We start from the raw sequence: 24,995 nt of genomic DNA, 5'->3' as shown, positions 1-24,995 counted from the left end.
ATTCTTCTTTGGAATCTTTTCCCGTGTAGGTTATGACACAATGTTGAGTAGTCTTCTCTTGGTATTCTGTAGGTCTTTGGTGATTATATATTTCACGTGTGTTTGTATATCTCTGTTCACCTCAATATGGTAATGTACCCAATCCTCACACCTTTCCATTTGGTGAACCTTAAGTTTTGTACTGAATCTGTGATTGCCTTTCTCTGTGGAAGTATCTTCGTTTGTATCAATTTTTAGGTAACACCTCTTTGTGGTATGATAGGATATGTGTCTTTCGTTTTCTCACTTACTCCAAGTTGCGTGATTACTTCTAGAGTCATCTATGGTGCTGCAAATGGCAGTGTTTCATTTTATCGCTAGCTCATAATCCATCTGTACATGTAGCAGTTCTTCTTTGTCCACCCATGTGTCGGTGGACTTTTTGGTGACTTCCATATCTTGGCTATGGTAATACTGTGCAATGCAGATTTGCCTGCCTCTTTCTTTCCAATTCTGTCTTCTTAGGTTATAGGTCCAGGAATAAGCCTCTGGATCGTACGGTAGCTCAATGTTTACCTTTTAACGGCACCTCCACTCTGCTCTCATGAGTGGCTCTCTCCAGGTTACATCCCACTTAAAGTGGAGGGTTTGCATTTCTCCACAGCACCTTCAGCATTTATTCTTTGTGGTTTTTTACTGATGGTTATTCTGACTGGTGTGAGCTGATACGTCTTTGTGGCTGAATTTGCATGTGTCTCATGATCCATTAAAACTGAGCTTTAAGGCAGGTCCTTTTAATTTTTCAGGCTGTGAGTACCGCTTAGTTCTTCAAAGTGTTTTCTTAAAGTATGTATGTCATAATTTTAAAATTTTTTGGCCATTACCTCCCTGAAGACATTTTGCGGTGACCATTAGCACAGGCTTAAACCTGCGTTTGCAGGTAACGGCCAGAGGGTGGCGGTCTTTCTACGTTCCCCATGCTGGTAATAGAGCAACAGGCCTTCCGGCCAGTGGTGTTCCTCGGTTATAAATTAGAGTGGATTGTGCCTGAAGAAACCCACAAATGCTGATGTCTCCTTACTTATGTTTGTCTTTTAAATTTACCTTATATTTATTATTGGAGCAATATTACATTGTGTACATGGAACAGTTCTTCTTGGTGCGTTCCTCTGTTGATGGACATTTTCATTGCTTCCAAATGTTGGCTATGGTCAATATGGCTGGAGTGCAGGGTTGCCAGCCTGTGACGTTTTGATTCTCATTTTCTCAGGGGATAGGCCCAGCAGTGGGTATGACTGATTGACGGGTAGCTCAGTGTTTACCTTTTCAAGGCACTTCCATTGTGTTTTCATTAGTGGCTCTTACCACGTCCCCCTTAGGGCCGAGTGTACGCATTCCTCCACAGTCCCTTCAGCATTTATTTTTTGAAACATTTTTGCTGATGGCCATTCTGACTGCTGTGAGCTGATAGGGTTTTGTAATTTGGGTTTGCATGTCTTTAAAAATTCCTAAAATACATCATTTTCCCACACCTTTTCTTTCCTCTTTAAAGGAAAAGCTGTGAGTACCACATAGCTCTTGAAATTGTCTTCTTGGAAGGTTGCCCTCTTTTGAAATTTTTGCTCCATTTTTGATCCCAGGATTTATTTGGAGGGCAGGTGTCATTTACAGAATGGCAAGTTGGTGAATATTTAGTGACCTTTAGCAGTGGGTTGAAAGCTGCTGTTGTGGGAAATGGCCACAAGGAGGCAGCATTTCTCCATTCCCAAATCTGAGTACTAGGGCAGCAGAGCCTTTCTGGAAGTCGTGTTCCTAGGTTGTAAATTAGAATGGAATGTGCCAGGAGAAACCCCCATAAGTTTAGGTCTCATTACTTCTTGTTTTTGTTATTTTTTTTAATCGGGGTAAGGACTAGAATATTGTTTGTCCTAGGGGTACACAATCTGGTTCATTTGTACATTATATATGTCTACTCTACAGATCCTCTTCCCATGTAAAATATTACAGAGTGTTCTGTAGACCTCCCTTGCTATATGGTCGGTCGTTTTGAAATATGTATATAATATGTATTTGGATATGTATAGTAACACTAATCTCATTTATCCATTCCCCCCACCTTTCCTTTTAGATGAGCATAGTTGGTTTTCTAAGTCTGTGAGTGTCTTTCTCTGTGGAAATATGTTCATTTGTGTCAGTGATTAGATAACGCCTCTAAGGGATATCATAGGATATAGGTCTTTTGCTTTCCGACTTACCTCATGTTTTGTGATTATCTCCAGGCTCATCTCTGGTGCCTCAAAGAGCAGTGTTTCATTGTTTTCCATGGCTAATATTCCATTGTGTACATGGACTCCTTCTTCTTTATCCATTCACCTGTTGATGGACATTTTGGTTGCTTCCCATCTTGGCTATTTTGAATAAGGCTGCAGTGCAGCCTTTGCAGCCTGTGTCTTTTCGATCCTGGTCTTCTCAGGTGAGAGGCCCAGTGGTGTGCCTGCTGGATTGAATGGTACCTCAGTTTTCACTTTTCAACGCAGTTCCTTTCGGTAGTCATTATTGGCTGTTAACCACTTTCCTTCCCACCAGCACCTAGAGGTTACACAGTTCTCTACAACCCCGTCAGCATTTATTGTTGGTAGACTTTTTGCTGACGGTCAGTCGACAGGTGTGAGTTGAAACCTTTTCGTTGATTAGATTGCATGAGTCTAATAATTCCTGAGGTTGAGCTTTTACCCATTTTCCTGTTTTTTTGTTTAAAGAGAGTGAGGAATACTTACCTCTGCATACTATCTTCTTGAAACATTCGCCTGTTTTGAATTTCTTTTGTCCATTCCCCACCTGAGCACAATTTTTGATGGCAGGTGTCCTTTACAGCCCTGAGCCCTTGTGAATTTTAAGTGACCAGTAGCTGTGGGTTTAAAGCTGCTCTTGCGGGAAACGGCCACAAGGGGGCAGCATTTCTCCTTTACCAAATCTGGTCACTAGGGCAACAGAGCCTTAATGGAAGTCGTGTTCTAGGTTGTAAAGTACAATGGAATGTGCCGGGAAAAAGCCCTTTAAGTGTATGTGTCATTCCTTCTTGTTTGTATTTTTAACAAAATTTTTATTCTTTATCACAGCAAATTCGATTACAATGGTTTGTTTGGTCTAGGTGTGCAAGATGTGGTTCCTTCACACATATACATATATCTATTCTTCTTTGGAATCTTTTCCCGTGTAGGTTATGACACAATGTTGAGTAGTCTTCTCCTGGTATTCTGTAGGTCTTTGGTGATTATATATTTCACGTGTGTTTGTATATCTCTGTTCACCTCAATATGGTAATGTACCCAATCCTCACACCTTTCCATTTGGTGAACCTTAAGTTTTTGTACTGAATCTGTGATTGCCTTTCTCTGTGGAAGTATCTTCGTTTGTATCAATTTTTAGGTAACACCTCTATGTGGTATGATAGGATATGTGTCTTTCGCTTTCTCACTTACTCCAAGTTGCGTGATTACTTCTAGAGTCATCTATGGTGCTGCAAATGGCATTGTTTCATTTTATCGCTAGCTCATAATCCATCTGTACATGTAGCAGTTCTTCTTTGTCCACCCATCTGTCGGTGGACTTTTTGGTGACTTCCATATCTTGGCTATGGTAATACTGTGCAATGCAGATTTGCCTGCCTCTTTCTTTCCAATTCTGTCTTCTTAGGTTATAGGTCCAGGAATAAGCCTCTGGATCGTACGGTAGCTCAATGTTTACCTTTTAACGGCACCTCCACTCTGCTCTCATGAGTGGCTCTCTCCAGGTTACATCCCACTTAAAGTGGAGGGTTTGCATTTCTCCACAGCACCTTCAGCATTTATTCTTTGTGGTTTTTTACTGATGGTTATTCTGACTGGTGTGAGCTGATACGTCTTTGTGGCTGAATTTGCATGTGTCTCATGATCCATTAAAACTGAGCTTTAAGGCAGGTCCTTTTCATTTTTCAGGCTGTGAGTACCGCTTAGTTCTTCAAAGTGTTTTCTTAAAGTATGTATGTCATAATTTTAAAATTTTTTGGCCATTACCTCCCTGAAGACATTTTGCGGTGACCATTAGCACAGGCTTAAACCTGCGTTTGCAGGTAACGGCCAGAGGGTGGCGGTCTTTCTACGTTCCCCATGCTGGTACTAGGGCAACAGGCCTTCTGGCCAGTGGTGTTCCTCGGTTATAAATTAGAGTGGAATGTGCCTGAAGAAACCCACAAATGCTGATGTCTCCTTACTTATGTTTGTCTTTTAAATTTACCTTATATTTATTATTGGAGCAATATTACATTGTGTACATGGAACAGTTCTTCTTGGTGCGTTCCTCTGTTGATGGACATTTTCATTGCTTCCAAATGTTGGCTATGGTCAATATGGCTGGAGTGCAGGATTGCCAGCCTGTGACATTTTGATTCTCATTTTCTCAGGGGATAGGCCCAGCAGTGGGTATGACTGATTGACGGGTAGCTCAGTGTTTACCTTTTCAAGGCACTTCCATTGTGTTTTCATTAGTGGCTCTTACCACGTCCCCCTTAGGGCCGAGTGTACGCATTCCTCCACAGTCCCTTCAGCATTTATTTTTTGAAACATTTTTGCTGATGGCCATTCTGACTGCTGTGAGCTGATAGGTTTTTGTAATTTGGGTTTGCATGTCTTTAAAAATTCCTAAAATATATCATTTTCCCACACCTTTTTCTTTCCTCTTCTTTAAAGGAAAAGCTGTGAGTACCACATAGCTCTTGAAATTGTCTTCTTGGAAGGTTGCCCTCTTTTGAAATTTTTGCTCCATTTTTGATCCCAGGATTTATTTGGAGGGCAGGTGTCATTTACAGAATGGCAAGTTGGTGAATATTTAGTGACCTTTAGCAGTGGGTTGAAAGCTGCTGTTGTGGGAAATGGCCACAAGGAGGCAGCATTTCTCCATTCCCAAATCTGAGTACTAGGGCAGCAGAGCCTTTCTGGAAGTCGTGTTCCTAGGTTGTAAATTAGAATGGAATGTGCCAGGAGAAACCCCCATAAGTTTAGGTCTCATTACTTCTTGTTTTTGTTAATTTTTTTAATCGGGGTAAGGACTAGAATATTGTTTGTCCTAGGGGTACACAATCTGGTTCATTTGTACATTATATATGTCTACTCTACAGATCCTCTTCCCATGTAAAATATTACAGAGTGTTCTGTAGACCTCGCTTGCTATATGGTCGGTCGTTTTGAAATATGTATATAATATGTATTTGGATATGTATAGTAACACTAATCTCATTTATCCATTCCCCCCACCTTTCCTTTTAGATGAGCATAGTTGGTTTTCTAAGTCTGTGAGTGTCTTTCTCTGTGGAAATATGTTCATTTGTGTCAGTGATTAGATAACGCCTCTAAGGGATATCATAGGATATAGGTCTTTTGCTTTCCGACTTACCTCATGTTTTGTGATTATCTCCAGGCTCATCTCTGGTGCCTCAAAGAACAGTGTTTCATTGTTTTCCATGGCTAATATTCCATTGTGTACATGGACTCCTTCTTCTTTATCCATTCACCTGTTGATGGACATTTTGGTTGCTTCCCATCTTGGCTATTTTGAATAAGGCTGCAGTGCAGCATTTGCAGCCTGTGTCTTTTCGATCCTGGTCTTCTCAGGTGAGAGGCCCAGTGGTGTGCCTGCTGGATTGAATGGTACCTCAGTTTTCACTTTTCAACGCATTTCCTTTCAGTAGTCATTATTGGCTGTTAACCACTTTCCATCCCACCAGCACCTAGAGGTTACACAGTTCTCTGCAACCCCGTCAGCATTTATTGTTGGTAGACTTTTTGCTGACGGTCAGTCGACAGGTGTGAGATGAAACCTTTTGGTTGATTAGATTGCATGAGTCTAATCATTCCTGAGGTTGAGCTTTTACCCATTTTCCTGTTTTTTTGTTTAAAGAGAGTGAGGAATACTTACCTCTGCATACTATCTTCTTGAAACATTCGCCTGTTTTGAATTTCTTTTGTCCATTCCCCACCTGAGCACAATTTTTGACGGCAGGTGTCCTTTACAGCCCTGAGCCCTTGTGAATTTTAAGTGACCAGTAGCTGTGGGTTTAAAGCTGCTCTTGCGGGAAACGGCCACAAGGGGGCAGCATTTCTCCTTTACCAAATCTGGTCACTAGGGCAACAGAGCCTTAATGGAAGTCGTGTTCTAGGTTGTAAATTACAATGGAATGTGCCGGGAAAAAGCCCTTTAAGTTTATGTGTCATTCCTTCTTGTTTGTATTTTTAACAAAATTTTTATTCTTTATCACAGCAAATTCGATTACAATGGTTTGTTTGGTCTAGGTGTGCAAGACGTGGTTCCTTCACACATATACATACATCTATTCTTCTTTGGAATCTTTTCCCGTGTAGGTTATGACACAATGTTGAGTAGTCTTCTCCTGGTATTCTGTAGGTCTTTGGTGATTATATATTTCACGTGTGTTTGTATATCTCTGTTCACCTCAATATGGTAATGTACCCAATCCTCACACCTTTCCATTTGGTGAACCTTAAGTTTTTGTACTGAATCTGTGATTGCCTTTCTCTGTGGAAGTATCTTCGTTTGTATCAATTTTTAGGTAACACCTCTATGTGGTATGATAGGATATGTGTCTTTCGCTTTCTCACTTACTCCAAGTTGCGTGATTACTTCTAGAGTCATCTATGGTGCTGCAAATGGCATTGTTTCATTTTATCGCTAGCTCATAATCCATCTGTACATGTAGCAGTTCTTCTTTGTCCACCCATCTGTCGGTGGACTTTTTGGTGACTTCCATATCTTGGCTATGGTAGTACTGTGCAATGCAGATGTGCCTGCCTCTTTCTTTCCAATTCTGTCTTCTTAGGTTATAGGTCCAGGAATAAGCCTCTGGATCGTACGGTAGCTCAATGTTTACCTTTTAACGGCACCTCCACTCTGCTCTCATGAGTGGCTCTCTCCAGGTTACATCCCACTTAAAGTGGAGGGTTTGCATTTCTCCACAGCACCTTCAGCATTTATTCTTTGTGGTTTTTTACTGATGGTTATTCTGACTGGTGTGAGCTGATACGTCTTTGTGGCTAAATTTGCATGTGTCTCATGATCCATTAAAACTGAGCTTTAAGGCAGGTCCTTTTCATTTTTCAGGCTGTGAGTACAGCTTAGTTCTTCAAAGTGTTTTCTTAAAGTATGTATGTCATAATTTTAAAATTTTTTGGCCATTACCTCCCTGAAGACATTTTGCGGTGACCATTAGCACAGGCTTAAACCTGCGTTTGCAGGTAACGGCCAGAGGGTGGCGGTCTTTCTACGTTCCCCATGCTGGTACTAGGGCAACAGGCCTTCTGGCCAGTGGTGTTCCTCGGTTATAAATTAGAGTGGAATGTGCCTGAAGAAACCCACAAATGCTGATGTCTCCTTACTTATGTTTGTCTTTTAAATTTACCTTATATTTATTATTGGAGCAATATTACATTGTGTACATGGAACAGTTCTTCTTGGTGCGTTCCTCTGTTGATGGACATTTTCATTGCTTCCAAATGTTGGCTATGGTCAATATGGCTGGAGTGCAGGATTGCCAGCCTGTGACGTTTTGATTCTCATTTTCTCAGGGGATAGGCCCAGCAGTGGGTATGACTGATTGACGGGTAGCTCAGTGTTTACCTTTTCAAGGCACTTCCATCGTGTTTTCATTAGTGGCTCTTACCACGTCCCCCTTAGGGCCGAGTGTACGCATTCCTCCACAGTCCCTTCAGCATTTATTTTTTGAAACATTTTTGCTGATGGCCATTCTGACTGCTGTGAGCTGATAGGTTTTTGTAATTTGGGTTTGCATGTCTTTAAAAATTCCTAAAATATATCATTTTCCCACACCTTTTTCTTTCCTCTTCTTTAAAGGAAAAGCTGTGAGTACCACATAGCTCTTGAAATTGTCTTCTTGGAAGGTTGCCCTCTTTTGAAATTTTTGCTCCATTTTTGATCCCAGGATTTATTTGGAGGGCAGGTGTCATTTACAGAATGGCAAGTTGGTGAATATTTAGTGACCTTTAGCAGTGGGTTGAAAGCTGCTGTTGTGGGAAATGGCCACAAGGAGGCAGCATTTCTCCATTCCCAAATCTGAGTACTAGGGCAGCAGAGCCTTTCTGGAAGTCGTGTTCCTAGGTTGTAAATTAGAATGGAATGTGCCAGGAGAAACCCCCATAAGTTTAGGTCTCATTACTTCTTGTTTTTGTTAATTTTTTTAATCGGGGTAAGGACTAGAATATTGTTTGTCCTAGGGGTACACAATCTGGTTCATTTGTACATTATATATGTCTACTCTACAGATCCTCTTCCCATGTAAAATATTACAGAGTGTTCTGTAGACCTCCCTTGCTATATGGTCGGTCGTTTTGAAATATGTATATAATATGTATTTGGATATGTATAGTAACACTAATCTCATTTATCCATTCCCCCCACCTTTCCTTTTAGATGAGCATAGTTGGTTTTCTAAGTCTGTGAGTGTCTTTCTCTGTGGAAATATGTTCATTTGTGTCAGTGATTAGATAACGCCTCTAAGGGATATCATAGGATATAGGTCTTTTGCTTTCCGACTTACCTCATGTTTTGTGATTATCTCCAGGCTCATCTCTGGTGCCTCAAAGAACAGTGTTTCATTGTTTTCCATGGCTAATATTCCATTGTGTACATGGACTCCTTCTTCTTTATCCATTCACCTGTTGATGGACATTTTGGTTGCTTCCCATCTTGGCTATTTTGAATAAGGCTGCAGTGCAGCATTTGCAGCCTGTGTCTTTTCGATCCTGGTCTTCTCAGGTGAGAGGCCCAGTGGTGTGCCTGCTGGATTGAATGGTACCTCAGTTTTCACTTTTCAACGCATTTCCTTTCAGTAGTCATTATTGGCTGTTAACCACTTTCCATCCCACCAGCACCTAGAGGTTACACAGTTCTCTGCAACCCCGTCAGCATTTATTGTTGGTAGACTTTTTGCTGACGGTCAGTCGACAGGTGTGAGATGAAACCTTTTGGTTGATTAGATTGCATGAGTCTAATCATTCCTGAGGTTGAGCTTTTACCCATTTTCCTGTTTTTTTGTTTAAAGAGAGTGAGGAATACTTACCTCTGCATACTATCTTCTTGAAACATTCGCCTGTTTTGAATTTCTTTTGTCCATTCCCCACCTGAGCACAATTTTTGACGGCAGGTGTCCTTTACAGCCCTGAGCCCTTGTGAATTTTAAGTGACCAGTAGCTGTGGGTTTAAAGCTGCTCTTGCGGGAAACGGCCACAAGGGGGCAGCATTTCTCCTTTACCAAATCTGGTCACTAGGGCAACAGAGCCTTAATGGAAGTCGTGTTCTAGGTTGTAAGTTACAATGGAATGTGCCGGGAAAAAGCCCTTTAAGTTTATGTGTCATTCCTTCTTGTTTGTATTTTTAACAAAATTTTTATTCTTTATCACAGCAAATTCGATTACAATGGTTTGTTTGGTCTAGGTGTGCAAGACGTGGTTCCTTCACACATATACATATATCTATTCTTCTTTGGAATCTTTTCCCGTGTAGGTTATGACACAATGTTGAGTAGTCTTCTCTTGGTATTCTGTAGGTCTTTGGTGATTATATATTTCACGTGTGTTTGTATATCTCTGTTCACCTCAATATGGTAATGTACCCAATCCTCACACCTTTCCATTTGGTGAACCTTAAGTTTTTGTACTGAATCTGTGATTGCCTTTCTCTGTGGAAGTATCTTCGTTTGTATCAATTTTTAGGTAACACCTCTATGTGGTATGATAGGATATGGGTCTTTCGTTTTCTCACTTACTCCAAGTTGCGTGATAACTTCTAGAGTCATCTATGGTGCTGCAAATGGCATTGCTTCATTTTATCGCTAGCTCATAATCCATCTGTACATGTAGCAGTTCTTCTTTGTACACCCATCTGTCGGTGGACTTTTTGGTGACTTCCATATCTTGGCTATGGTAATACTGTGCAATGCAGATTTGCCTGCCTCTTTCTTTCCAATTCTGTCTTCTTAGGTTATAGGTCCAGGAATAAGCCTCTGGATCGTACGGTAGCTCAATGTTTACCTTTTAACGGCACCTCCACTCTGCTCTCATGAGTGGCTCTCTCCAGGTTACATCCCACTTAAAGTGGAGGGTTTGCATTTCTCCACAGCACCTTCAGCATTTATTCTTTGTGGTTTTTTACTGATGGTTATTCTGACTGGTGTGAGCTGATACGTCTTTGTGGCTGAATTTGCATGTGTCTCATGATCCATTAAAACTGAGCTTTAAGGCAGGTCCTTTTCATTTTTCAGGCTGTGAGTACCGCTTAGTTCTTCAAAGTGTTTTCTTAAAGTATGTATGTCATAATTTTAAAATTTTTTGGCCATTACCTCCCTGAAGACATTTTGCGGTGACCATTAGCACAGGCTTAAACCTGCGTTTGCAGGTAACGGCCAGAGGGTGGCGGTCTTTCTACGTTCCCCATGCTGCTACTAGGGCAACAGGCCTTCTGGCCAGTGGTGTTCCTCGGTTATAAATTAGAGTGGAATGTGCCTGAAGAAACCCACAAATGCTGATGTCTCCTTACTTATGTTTGTCTTTTAAATTTACCTTATATTTATTATTGGAGCAATATTACATTGTGTACATGGAACAGTTCTTCTTGGTGCGTTCCTCTGTTGATGGACATTTTCATTGCTTCCAAATGTTGGCTATGGTCAATATGGCTGGAGTGCAGGATTGCCAGCCTGTGACGTTTTGATTCTCATTTTCTCAGGGGATAGGCCCAGCAGTGGGTATGACTGATTGACGGGTAGCTCAGTGTTTACCTTTTCAAGGCACTTCCATCGTGTTTTCATTAGTGGCTCTTACCACGTCCCCCTTAGGGCCGAGTGTACGCATTCCTCCACAGTCCCTTCAGCATTTATTTTTTGAAACATTTTTGCTGATGGCCATTCTGACTGCTGTGAGCTGATAGGTTTTTGTAATTTGGGTTTGCATGTCTTTAAAAATTCCTAAAATATATCATTTTCCCACACCTTTTTCTTTCCTCTTCTTTAAAGGAAAAGCTGTGAGTACCACATAGCTCTTGAAATTGTCTTCTTGGAAGGTTGCCCTCTTTTGAAATTTTTGCTCCATTTTTGATCCCAGGATTTATTTGGAGGGCAGGTGTCATTTACAGAATGGCAAGTTGGTGAATATTTAGTGACCTTTAGCAGTGGGTTGAAAGCTGCTGTTGTGGGAAATGGCCACAAGGAGGCAGCATTTCTCCATTCCCAAATCTGAGTACTAGGGCAGCAGAGCCTTTCTGGAAGTCGTGTTCCTAGGTTGTAAATTAGAATGGAATGTGCCAGGAGAAACCCCCATAAGTTTAGGTCTCATTACTTCTTGTTTTTGTTATTTTTTTTAATCGGGGTAAGGACTAGAATATTGTTTGTCCTAGGGGTACACAATCTGGTTCATTTGTACATTATATATGTCTACTCTACAGATCCTCTTCCCATGTAAAATATTACAGAGTGTTCTGTAGACCTCCCTAGCTATATGGTCGGTCGTTTTGAAATATGTATATAATATGTATTTGGATATGTATAGTAACACTAATCTCATTTATCCATTCCCCCCACCTTTCCTTTTAGATGAGCATAGTTGGTTTTCTAAGTCTGTGAGTGTCTTTCTCTGTGGAAATATGTTCATTTGTGTCAGTGATTAGATAACGCCTCTAAGGGATATCATAGGATATAGGTCTTTTGCTTTCCGACTTACCTCATGTTTTGTGATTATCTCCAGGCTCATCTCTGGTGCCTCAAAGAGCAGTGTTTCATTGTTTTCCATGGCTAATATTCCATTGTGTACATGGACTCCTTCTTCTTTATCCATTCACCTGTTGATGGACATTTTGGTTGCTTCCCATCTTGGCTATTTTGAATAAGGCTGCAGTGCAGCCTTTGCAGCCTGTGTCTTCTCGATCCTGGTCTTCTCAGGTGAGAGGCCCAGTGGTGTGCCTGCTGGATTGAATGGTACCTCAGTTTTTACTTTTCAACGCAGTTCCTTTCTGTACTCCTTACTGGCTGTTAACCACTTTACATCTCACCAGCACCTATAGGTTACACAGTTCTCTACAACCCCATCAGCATTTATTGTTGGTAGACTTTTTGCTGACGGTCAGTCGACAGGTGTGAGTTGAAACCTTTTGGTTGATTAGATTGCATGAGTCTATAATCATTCCTGAGGTTGAGCTTTTACCCATTTTCCTGTTTTTTTGTTTAAAGAGAGTGAGGAATACTTACCTCTGCATACTATCTTCTTGAAACATTCGCCTGTTTTGAATTTCTTTTGTCCATTCCCCACCTGAGCACAATTTTTGACGGCAGGTGTCCTTTACAGCCCTGAGCCCTTGTGAATTTTAAGTGACCAGTAGCTGTGGGTTTAAAGCTGCTCTTGCGGGAAACGGCCACAAGGGGGCAGCATTTCTCCTTTACCAAATCTGGTCACTAGGGCAACAGAGCCTTAATGGAAGTCGTGTTCTAGGTTGTAAGTTACAATGGAATGTGCCGGGAAAAAGCCCTTTAAGTTTATGTGTCATTCCTTCTTGTTTGTATTTTTAACAAAATTTTTATTCTTTATCACAGCAAATTCGATTACAATGGTTTGTTTGGTCTAGGTGTGCAAGACGTGGTTCCTTCACACATATACATATATCTATTCTTCTTTGGAATCTTTTCCCGTGTAGGTTATGACACAATGTTGAGTAGTCTTCTCTTGGTATTCTGTAGGTCTTTGGTGATTATATATTTCACGTGTGTTTGTATATCTCTGTTCACCTCAATATGGTAATGTACCCAATCCTCACACCTTTCCATTTGGTGAACCTTAAGTTTTTGTACTGAATCTGTGATTGCCTTTCTCTGTGGAAGTATCTTCGTTTGTATCAATTTTTAGGTAACACCTCTATGTGGTATGATAGGATACGGGTCTTTCGTTTTCTCACTTACTCCAAGTTGCGTGATAACTTCTAGAGTCATCTATGGTGCTGCAAATGGCATTGCTTCATTTTATCGCTAGCTCATAATCCATCTGTACATGTAGCAGTTCTTCTTTGTACACCCATCTGTCGGTGGACTTTTTGGTGACTTCCATATCTTGGCTATGGTAATACTGTGCAATGCAGATTTGCCTGCCTCTTTCTTTCCAATTCTGTCTTCTTAGGTTATAGGTCCAGGAATAAGCCTCTGGATCGTACGGTAGCTCAATGTTTACCTTTTAACGGCACCTCCACTCTGCTCTCATGAGTGGCTCTCTCCAGGTTACATCCCACTTAAAGTGCAGGGTTTGCATTTCTCCACAGCACCTTCAGCATTTATTCTTTGTGGTTTTTTACTGATGGTTATTCTGACTGGTGTGAGCTGATACGTCTTTGTGGCTGAATTTGCATGTGTCTCATGATCCATTAAAACTGAGCTTTAAGGCAGGTCCTTTTCATTTTTCAGGCTGTGAGTACCGCTTAGTTCTTCAAAGTGTTTTCTTAAAGTATGTATGTCATAATTTTAAAATTTTTTGGCCATTACCTCCCTGAAGACATTTTGCGGTGACCATTAGCACAGGCTTAAACCTGCGTTTGCAGGTAACGGCCAGAGGGTGGCGGTCTTTCTACGTTCCCCATGCTGGTACTAGGGCAACAGGCCTTCCGGCCAGTGGTGTTCCTCGGTTATAAATTAGAGTGGAATGTGCCTGAAGAAACCCACAAATGCTGATGTCTCCTTACTTATGTTTGTCTTTTAAATTTACCTTATATTTATTATTGGAGCAATATTACATTGTGTACATGGAACAGTTCTTCTTGGTGGGTTCCTCTGTTGATGGACATTTTCATTGCTTCCAAATGTTGGCTATGGTCAATATGGCTGGAGTGCAGGATTGCCAGCCTGTGACGTTTTGATTCTCATTTTCTCAGGGGATAGGCCCAGCAGCGGGTATGACTGATTGACAGGTAGCTCAGTGTTTACCTTTTCAAGGCACTTCCATTGTGTTTTCATTAGTGGCTCTTACCACGTCCCCCTTAGGGCCGAGTGTACGCATTCCTCCACAGTCCCTTCAGCATTTATTTTTTGAAACATTTTTGCTGATGGCAATTCTGACTGCTGTGAGCTGATAGGGTTTTGTAATTTGGGTTTGCATGTCTTTAAAAATTCCTAAAATATATCATTTTCCCACACCTTTTTCTTTCCTCTTCTTTAAAGGAAAAGCTGTGAGTACCACATAGCTCTTGAAATTGTCTTCTTGGAAGGTTGCCCTCTTTTGAAATTTTTGCTCCATTTTTGATCCCAGGATTTATTTGGAGGGCAGGTGTCATTTACAGAATGGCAAGTTGGTGAATATTTAGTGACCTTTAGCAGTGGGTTGAAAGCTGCTGTTGTGGGAAATGGCCACAAGGAGGCAGCATTTCTCCATTCCCAAATCTGAGTACTAGGGCAGCAGAGCCTTTCTAGAAGTCGTGTTCCTAGGTTGTAAATTAGAATGGAATGTGCCAGGAGAAACCCCCATAAGTTTAGGTCTCATTACTTCTTGTTTTTGTTAATTTTTTTAATCGGGGTAAGGACTAGAATATTGTTTGTCCTAGGGGTACACAATCTGGTTCAATTGTACATTATATATGTCTACTCTACAGATCCTCTTCCCATGTAAAATATTACAGAGTGTTCTGTAGACCTCCCTTGCTATATGGTCGGTCGTTTTGAAATATGTATATAATATGTATTTGGATATGTATAGTAACACTAATCTCATTTATCCATTCCCCCCACCTTTCCTTTTAGATGAGCATAGTTGGTTTTCTAAGTCTGTGAGTGTCTTTCTCTGTGGAAATATGTTCATTTGTGTCAGTGATTAGATAACGCCTCTAAGGGATATCATAGGATATAGGTCTTTTGCTTTCCGACTTACCTCATGTTTTGTGATTATCTCCAGGCTCATCTCTGGTGCCTCAAAGAGCAGTGTTTCATTGTTTTCCATGGCTAATATTCCATTGTGTACATGGACTCCTTCTTCTTTATCCATTCACCTGTTGATGGACATTTTGGTTGCTTCCCATCTTGGCTATTTTGAATAAGGCTGCAGTGCAGCCTTTGCAGCCTGTGTCTTTTCGATCCTGGTCTTCTCAGGTGAGAGGCCCAGTGGTGTGCCTGTTGCATTGAGTGGTACCTCAATTTTCACTTTTTAACGCAGTTCCTTTTGGTACTCCTTACTGGCTGTTAACCACTTTACATCTCACCAGCACCTAGAGGTTACACAGTTCTCTACAACCCCGTCAGCATTTATTGTTGGTAGACTTTTTGCTGACGGTCAGTGGACAGGTGTGAGTTGAAACCTTTTGGTTGATTAGATTGCATGAGTCTAATCATTCCTGAGGTTGAGCTTTTACCCATTTTCCTGTTTTTTTGTTTAAAGAGAGTGAGGAATACTTACCTCTGCATACTATCTTCTTGAAACATTCGCCTGTTTTGAATTTCTTTTGTCCATTCCCCACCTGAGCACAATTTTTGACGGCAGGTGTCCTTTACAGCCCTGAGCCCTTGTGAATTTTAAGTGACCAGTAGCTGTGGGTTTAAAGCTGCTCTTGCGGGAAACGGCCACAAGGGGGCAGCATTTCTCCTTTACCAAATCTGGTCACTAGGGCAACAGAGCCTTAATGGAAGTCGTGTTCTAGGTTGTAAGTTACAATGGAATGTGCCGGGAAAAAGCCCTTTAAGTTTATGTGTCATTCCTTCTTGTTTGTATTTTTAACAAAATTTTTATTCTTTATCACAGCAAATTCGATTACAATGGTTTGTTTGGTCTAGGTGTGCAAGACGTGGTTCCTTCACACATATACATATATCTATTCTTCTTTGGAATCTTTTCCCGTGTAGGTTATGACACAATGTTGAGTAGTCTTCTCTTGGTATTCTGTAGGTCTTTGGTGATTATATATTTCACGTGTGTTTGTATATCTCTGTTCACCTCAATATGGTAATGTACCCAATCCTCACACCTTTCCATTTGGTGAACCTTAAGTTTTTGTACTGAATCTGTGATTGCCTTTCTCTGTGGAAGTATCTTCGTTTGTATCAATTTTTAGGTAACACCTCTATGTGGTATGATAGGATATGGGTCTTTCGTTTTCTCACTTACTCCAAGTTGCGTGATAACTTCTAGAGTCATCTATGGTGCTGCAAATGGCATTGCTTCATTTTATCGCTAGCTCATAATCCATCTGTACATGTAGCAGTTCTTCTTTGTACACCCATCTGTCGGTGGACTTTTTGGTGACTTCCATATCTTGGCTATGGTAATACTGTGCAATGCAGATTTGCCTGCCTCTTTCTTTCCAATTCTGTCTTCTTAGGTTATAGGTCCAGGAATAAGCCTCTGGATCGTACGGTAGCTCAATGTTTACCTTTTAACGGCACCTCCACTCTGCTCTCATGAGTGGCTCTCTCCAGGTTACATCCCACTTAAAGTGGAGGGTTTGCATTTCTCCACAGCACCTTCAGCATTTATTCTTTGTGGTTTTTTACTGATGGTTATTCTGACTGGTGTGAGCTGATACGTCTTTGTGGCTGAATTTGCATGTGTCTCATGATCCATTAAAACTGAGCTTTAAGGCAGGTCCTTTTCATTTTTCAGGCTGTGAGTACCGCTTAGTTCTTCAAAGTGTTTTCTTAAAGTATGTATGTCATAATTTTAAAATTTTTTGGCCATTACCTCCCTGAAGACATTTTGCGGTGACCATTAGCACAGGCTTAAACCTGCGTTTGCAGGTAACGGCCAGAGGGTGGCGGTCTTTCTACGTTCCCCATGCTGGTACTAGGGCAACAGGCCTTCTGGCCAGTGGTGTTCCTCGGTTATAAATTAGAGTGGAATGTGCCTGAAGAAACCCACAAATGCTGATGTCTCCTTACTTATGTTTGTCTTTTAAATTTACCTTATATTTATTATTGGAGCAATATTACATTGTGTACATGGAACAGTTCTTCTTGGTGCGTTCCTCTGTTGATGGACATTTTCATTGCTTCCAAATGTTGGCTATGGTCAATATGGCTGGAGTGCAGGATTGCCAGCCTGTGACGTTTTGATTCTCATTTTCTCAGGGGATAGGCCCAGCAGTGGGTATGACTGATTGACGGGTAGCTCAGTGTTTACCTTTTCAAGGCACTTCCATCGTGTTTTCATTAGTGGCTCTTACCACGTCCCCCTTAGGGCCGAGTGTACGCATTCCTCCACAGTCCCTTCAGCATTTATTTTTTGAAACATTTTTGCTGATGGCCATTCTGACTGCTGTGAGCTGATAGGTTTTTGTAATTTGGGTTTGCATGTCTTTAAAAATTCCTAAAATATATCATTTTCCCACACCTTTTTCTTTCCTCTTCTTTAAAGGAAAAGCTGTGAGTACCACATAGCTCTTGAAATTGTCTTCTTGGAAGGTTGCCCTCTTTTGAAATTTTTGCTCCATTTTTGATCCCAGGATTTATTTGGAGGGCAGGTGTCATTTACAGAATGGCAAGTTGGTGAATATTTAGTGACCTTTAGCAGTGGGTTGAAAGCTGCTGTTGTGGGAAATGGCCACAAGGAGGCAGCATTTCTCCATTCCCAAATCTGAGTACTAGGGCAGCAGAGCCTTTCTGGAAGTCGTGTTCCTAGGTTGTAAATTAGAATGGAATGTGCCAGGAGAAACCCCCATAAGTTTAGGTCTCATTACTTCTTGTTTTTGTTATTTTTTTTAATCGGGGTAAGGACTAGAATATTGTTTGTCCTAGGGGTACACAATCTGGTTCATTTGTACATTATATATGTCTACTCTACAGATCCTCTTCCCATGTAAAATATTACAGAGTGTTCTGTAGACCTCCCTAGCTATATGGTCGGTCGTTTTGAAATATGTATATAATATGTATTTGGATATGTATAGTAACACTAATCTCATTTATCCATTCCCCCCACCTTTCCTTTTAGATGAGCATAGTTGGTTTTCTAAGTCTGTGAGTGTCTTTCTCTGTGGAAATATGTTCATTTGTGTCAGTGATTAGATAACGCCTCTAAGGGATATCATAGGATATAGGTCTTTTGCTTTCCGACTTACCTCATGTTTTGTGATTATCTCCAGGCTCATCTCTGGTGCCTCAAAGAGCAGTGTTTCATTGTTTTCCATGGCTAATATTCCATTGTGTACATGGACTCCTTCTTCTTTATCCATTCACCTGTTGATGGACATTTTGGTTGCTTCCCATCTTGGCTATTTTGAATAAGGCTGCAGTGCAGCCTTTGCAGCCTGTGTCTTCTCGATCCTGGTCTTCTCAGGTGAGAGGCCCAGTGGTGTGCCTGCTGGATTGAATGGTACCTCAGTTTTTACTTTTCAACGCAGTTCCTTTCTGTACTCCTTACTGGCTGTTAACCACTTTACATCTCACCAGCACCTATAGGTTACACAGTTCTCTACAACCCCATCAGCATTTATTGTTGGTAGACTTTTTGCTGACGGTCAGTCGACAGGTGTGAGTTGAAACCTTTTGGTTGATTAGATTGCATGAGTCTAATCATTCCTGAGGTTGAGCTTTTACCCATTTTCCTGTTTTTTTGTTTAAAGAGAGTGAGGAATACTTACCTCTGCATACTATCTTCTTGAAACATTCGCCTGTTTTGAATTTCTTTTGTCCATTCCCCACCTGAGCACAATTTTTGACGGCAGGTGTCCTTTACAGCCCTGAGCCCTTGTGAATTTTAAGTGACCAGTAGCTGTGGGTTTAAAGCTGCTCTTGCGGGAAACGGCCACAAGGGGGCAGCATTTCTCCTTTACCAAATCTGGTCACTAGGGCAACAGAGCCTTAATGGAAGTCGTGTTCTAGGTTGTAAGTTACAATGGAATGTGCCGGGAAAAAGCCCTTTAAGTTTATGTGTCATTCCTTCTTGTTTGTATTTTTAACAAAATTTTTATTCTTTATCACAGCAAATTCGATTACAATGGTTTGTTTGGTCTAGGTGTGCAAGACGTGGTTCCTTCACACATATACATATATCTATTCTTCTTTGGAATCTTTTCCCGTGTAGGTTATGACACAATGTTGAGTAGTCTTCTCTTGGTATTCTGTAGGTCTTTGGTGATTATATATTTCACGTGTGTTTGTATATCTCTGTTCACCTCAATATGGTAATGTACCCAATCCTCACACCTTTCCATTTGGTGAACCTTAAGTTTTTGTACTGAATCTGTGATTGCCTTTCTCTGTGGAAGTATCTTCGTTTGTATCAATTTTTAGGTAACACCTCTATGTGGTATGATAGGATACGGGTCTTTCGTTTTCTCACTTACTCCAAGTTGCGTGATAACTTCTAGAGTCATCTATGGTGCTGCAAATGGCATTGCTTCATTTTATCGCTAGCTCATAATCCATCTGTACATGTAGCAGTTCTTCTTTGTACACCCATCTGTCGGTGGACTTTTTGGTGACTTCCATATCTTGGCTATGGTAATACTGTGCAATGCAGATTTGCCTGCCTCTTTCTTTCCAATTCTGTCTTCTTAGGTTATAGGTCCAGGAATAAGCCTCTGGATCGTACGGTAGCTCAATGTTTACCTTTTAACGGCACCTCCACTCTGCTCTCATGAGTGGCTCTCTCCAGGTTACATCCCACTTAAAGTGCAGGGTTTGCATTTCTCCACAGCACCTTCAGCATTTATTCTTTGTGGTTTTTTACTGATGGTTATTCTGACTGGTGTGAGCTGATACGTCTTTGTGGCTGAATTTGCATGTGTCTCATGATCCATTAAAACTGAGCTTTAAGGCAGGTCCTTTTCATTTTTCAGGCTGTGAGTACCGCTTAGTTCTTCAAAGTGTTTTCTTAAAGTATGTATGTCATAATTTTAAAATTTTTTGGCCATTACCTCCCTGAAGACATTTTGCGGTGACCATTAGCACAGGCTTAAACCTGCGTTTGCAGGTAACGGCCAGAGGGTGGCGGTCTTTCTACGTTCCCCATGCTGGTACTAGGGCAACAGGCCTTCCGGCCAGTGGTGTTCCTCGGTTATAAATTAGAGTGGAATGTGCCTGAAGAAACCCACAAATGCTGATGTCTCCTTACTTATGTTTGTCTTTTAAATTTACCTTATATTTATTATTGGAGCAATATTACATTGTGTACATGGAACAGTTCTTCTTGGTGGGTTCCTCTGTTGATGGACATTTTCATTGCTTCCAAATGTTGGCTATGGTCAATATGGCTGGAGTGCAGGATTGCCAGCCTGTGACGTTTTGATTCTCATTTTCTCAGGGGATAGGCCCAGCAGCGGGTATGACTGATTGACAGGTAGCTCAGTGTTTACCTTTTCAAGGCACTTCCATTGTGTTTTCATTAGTGGCTCTTACCACGTCCCCCTTAGGGCCGAGTGTACGCATTCCTCCACAGTCCCTTCAGCATTTATTTTTTGAAACATTTTTGCTGATGGCCATTCTGACTGCTGTGAGCTGATAGGGTTTTGTAATTTGGGTTTGCATGTCTTTAAAAATTCCTAAAATATATCATTTTCCCACACCTTTTTCTTTCCTCTTCTTTAAAGGAAAAGCTGTGAGTACCACATAGCTCTTGAAATTGTCTTCTTGGAAGGTTGCCCTCTTTTGAAATTTTTGCTCCATTTTTGATCCCAGGATTTATTTGGAGGGCAGGTGTCATTTACAGAATGGCAAGTTGGTGAATATTTAGTGACCTTTAGCAGTGGGTTGAAAGCTGCTGTTGTGGGAAATGGCCACAAGGAGGCAGCATTTCTCCATTCCCAAATCTGAGTACTAGGGCAGCAGAGCCTTTCTAGAAGTCGTGTTCCTAGGTTGTAAATTAGAATGGAATGTGCCAGGAGAAACCCCCATAAGTTTAGGTCTCATTACTTCTTGTTTTTGTTAATTTTTTTAATCGGGGTAAGGACTAGAATATTGTTTGTCCTAGGGGTACACAATCTGGTTCAATTGTACATTATATATGTCTACTCTACAGATCCTCTTCCCATGTAAAATATTACAGAGTGTTCTGTAGACCTCCCTTGCTATATGGTCGGTCGTTTTGAAATATGTATATAATATGTATTTGGATATGTATAGTAACACTAATCTCATTTATCCATTCCCCCCACCTTTCCTTTTAGATGAGCATAGTTGGTTTTCTAAGTCTGTGAGTGTCTTTCTCTGTGGAAATATGTTCATTTGTGTCAGTGATTAGATAACGCCTCTAAGGGATATCATAGGATATAGGTCTTTTGCTTTCCGACTTACCTCATGTTTTGTGATTATCTCCAGGCTCATCTCTGGTGCCTCAAAGAGCAGTGTTTCATTGTTTTCCATGGCTAATATTCCATTGTGTACATGGACTCCTTCTTCTTTATCCATTCACCTGTTGATGGACATTTTGGTTGCTTCCCATCTTGGCTATTTTGAATAAGGCTGCAGTGCAGCCTTTGCAGCCTGTGTCTTTTCGATCCTGGTCTTCTCAGGTGAGAGGCCCAGTGGTGTGCCTGTTGCATTGAGTGGTACCTCAATTTTCACTTTTTAACGCAGTTCCTTTTGGTACTCCTTACTGGCTGTTAACCACTTTACATCTCACCAGCACCTAGAGGTTACACAGTTCTCTACAACCCCGTCAGCATTTATTGTTGGTAGACTTTTTGCTGACGGTCAGTGGACAGGTGTGAGTTGAAACCTTTTGGTTGATTAGATTGCATGAGTCTAATAATTCCTGAGGTTGAGCTTTTACCCATTTTCCTGTTTTTTTGTTTAAAGAGAGTGAGGAATACTTACCTCTGCATACTATCTTCTTGAAACATTCGCCTGTTTTGAATTTCTTTTGTCCATTCCCCACCTGAGCACAATTTTTGACGGCAGGTGTCCTTTACAGCCCTGAGCCCTTGTGAATTTTAAGTGACCAGTAGCTGTGGGTTTAAAGCTGCTCTTGCGGGAAACGGCCACAAGGGGGCAGCATTTCTCCTTTACCAAATCTGGTCACTAGGGCAACAGAGCCTTAATGGAAGTCGTGTTCTAGGTTGTAAGTTACAATGGAATGTGCCGGGAAAAAGCCCTTTAAGTTTATGTGTCATTCCTTCTTGTTTGTATTTTTAACAAAATTTTTATTCTTTATCACAGCAAATTCGATTACAATGGTTTGTTTGGTCTAGGTGTGCAAGACGTGGTTCCTTCACACATATACATATATCTATTCTTCTTTGGAATCTTTTCCCGTGTAGGTTATGACACAATGTTGAGTAGTCTTCTCTTGGTATTCTGTAGGTCTTTGGTGATTATATATTTCACGTGTGTTTGTATATCTCTGTTCACCTCAATATGGTAATGTACCCAATCCTCACACCTTTCCATTTGGTGAACCTTAAGTTTTTGTACTGAATCTGTGATTGCCTTTCTCTGTGGAAGTATCTTCGTTTGTATCAATTTTTAGGTAACACCTCTATGTGGTATGATAGGATATGGGTCTTTCGTTTTCTCACTTACTCCAAGTTGCGTGATAACTTCTAGAGTCATCTATGGTGCTGCAAATGGCATTGCTTCATTTTATCGCTAGCTCATAATCCATCTGTACATGTAGCAGTTCTTCTTTGTACACCCATCTGTCGGTGGACTTTTTGGTGACTTCCATATCTTGGCTATGGTAATACTGTGCAATGCAGATTTGCCTGCCTCTTTCTTTCCAATTCTGTCTTCTTAGGTTATAGGTCCAGGAATAAGCCTCTGGATCGTACGGTAGCTCAATGTTTACCTTTTAACGGCACCTCCACTCTGCTCTCATGAGTGGCTCTCTCCAGGTTACATCCCACTTAAAGTGGAGGGTTTGCATTTCTCCACAGCACCTTCAGCATTTATTCTTTGTGGTTTTTTACTGATGGTTATTCTGACTGGTGTGAGCTGATACGTCTTTGTGGCTGAATTTGCATGTGTCTCATGATCCATTAAAACTGAGCTTTAAGGCAGGTCCTTTTCATTTTTCAGGCTGTGAGTACCGCTTAGTTCTTCAAAGTGTTTTCTTAAAGTATGTATGTCATAATTTTAAAATTTTTTGGCCATTACCTCCCTGAAGACATTTTGCGGTGACCATTAGCACAGGCTTAAACCTGCGTTTGCAGGTAACGGCCAGAGGGTGGCGGTCTTTCTACGTTCCCCATGCTGCTACTAGGGCAACAGGCCTTCTGGCCAGTGGTGTTCCTCGGTTATAAATTAGAGTGGAATGTGCCTGAAGAAACCCACAAATGCTGATGTCTCCTTACTTATGTTTGTCTTTTAAATTTACCTTATATTTATTATTGGAGCAATATTACATTGTGTACATGGAACAGTTCTTCTTGGTGCGTTCCTCTGTTGATGGACATTTTCATTGCTTCCAAATGTTGGCTATGGTCAATATGGCTGGAGTGCAGGATTGCCAGCCTGTGACGTTTTGATTCTCATTTTCTCAGGGGATAGGCCCAGCAGCGGGTATGACTGATTGACGGGTAGCTCAGTGTTTACCTTTTCAAGGCACTTCCATTGTGTTTTCATTAGTGGCTCTTACCACGTCCCCCTTAGGGCCGAGTGTACGCATTCCTCCACAGTCCCTTCAGCATTTATTTTTTGAAACATTTTTGCTGATGGCCATTCTGACTGCTGTGAGCTGATAGGGTTTTGTAATTTGGGTTTGCATGTCTTTAAAAATTCCTAAAATATATCATTTTCCCACACCTTTTTCTTTCCTCTTCTTTAAAGGAAAAGCTGTGAGTACCACATAGCTCTTGAAATTGTCTTCTTGGAAGGTTGCCCTCTTTTGAAATTTTTGCTCCATTTTTGATCCCAGGATTTATTTGGAGGGCAGGTGTCATTTACAGAATGGCAAGTTGGTGAATATTTAGTGACCTTTAGCAGTGGGTTGAAAGCTGCTGTTGTGGGAAATGGCCACAAGGAGGCAGCATTTCTCCATTCCCAAATCTGAGTACTAGGGCAGCAGAGCCTTTCTGGAAGTCGTGTTCCTAGGTTGTAAATTAGAATGGAATGTGCCAGGAGAAACCCCCATAAGTTTAGGTCTCATTACTTCTTGTTTTTGTTAATTTTTTTAATCGGGGTAAGGACTAGAATATTGTTTGTCCTAGGGGTACACAATCTGGTTCAATTGTACATTATATATGTCTACTCTACAGATCCTCTTCCCATGTAAAATATTACAGAGTGTTCTGTAGACCTCCCTTGCTATATGGTCGGTCGTTTTGAAATATGTATATAATATGTATTTGGATATGTATAGTAACACTAATCTCATTTATCCATTCCCCCCACCTTTCCTTTTAGATGAGCATAGTTGGTTTTCTAAGTCTGTGAGTGTCTTTCTCTGTGGAAATATGTTCATTTGTGTCAGTGATTAGATAACGCCTCTAAGGGATATCATAGGATATAGGTCTTTTGCTTTCCGACTTACCTCATGTTTTGTGATTATCTCCAGGCTCATCTCTGGTGCCTCAAAGAGCAGTGTTTCATTGTTTTCCATGGCTAATATTCCATTGTGTACATGGACTCCTTCTTCTTTATCCATTCACCTGTTGATTGACATTTTGGTTGCTTCCCATCTTGGCTATTTTGAATAAGGCTGCAGTGCAGCCTTTGCAGCCTGTGTCTTTTCGATCCTGGTCTTCTCAGGTGAGAGGCCCAGTGGTGTGCCTGTTGCATTGAGTGGTACCTCAATTTTCACTTTTTAACGCAGTTCCTTTTGGTACTCCTTACTGGCTGTTAACCACTTTACATCTCACCAGCACCTAGAGGTTACACAGTTCTCTACAACCCCGTCAGCATTTATTGTTGGTAGACTTTTTGCTGACGGTCAGTGGACAGGTGTGAGTTGAAACCTTTTGGTTGATTAGATTGCATGAGTCTAATAATTCCTGAGGTTGAGCTTTTACCCATTTTCCTGTTTTTTTGTTTAAAGAGAGTGAGGAATACTTACCTCTGCACACTA

The sequence above is a fragment of the Eschrichtius robustus genome, chromosome 5, assembly GCF_028021215.1.
Source record: "Eschrichtius robustus isolate mEscRob2 chromosome 5, mEscRob2.pri, whole genome shotgun sequence".
Taxonomy (NCBI): Eukaryota; Metazoa; Chordata; class Mammalia; order Artiodactyla; family Eschrichtiidae; genus Eschrichtius; species Eschrichtius robustus.
Note: the sequence above shows the minus strand (reverse complement) of the source record.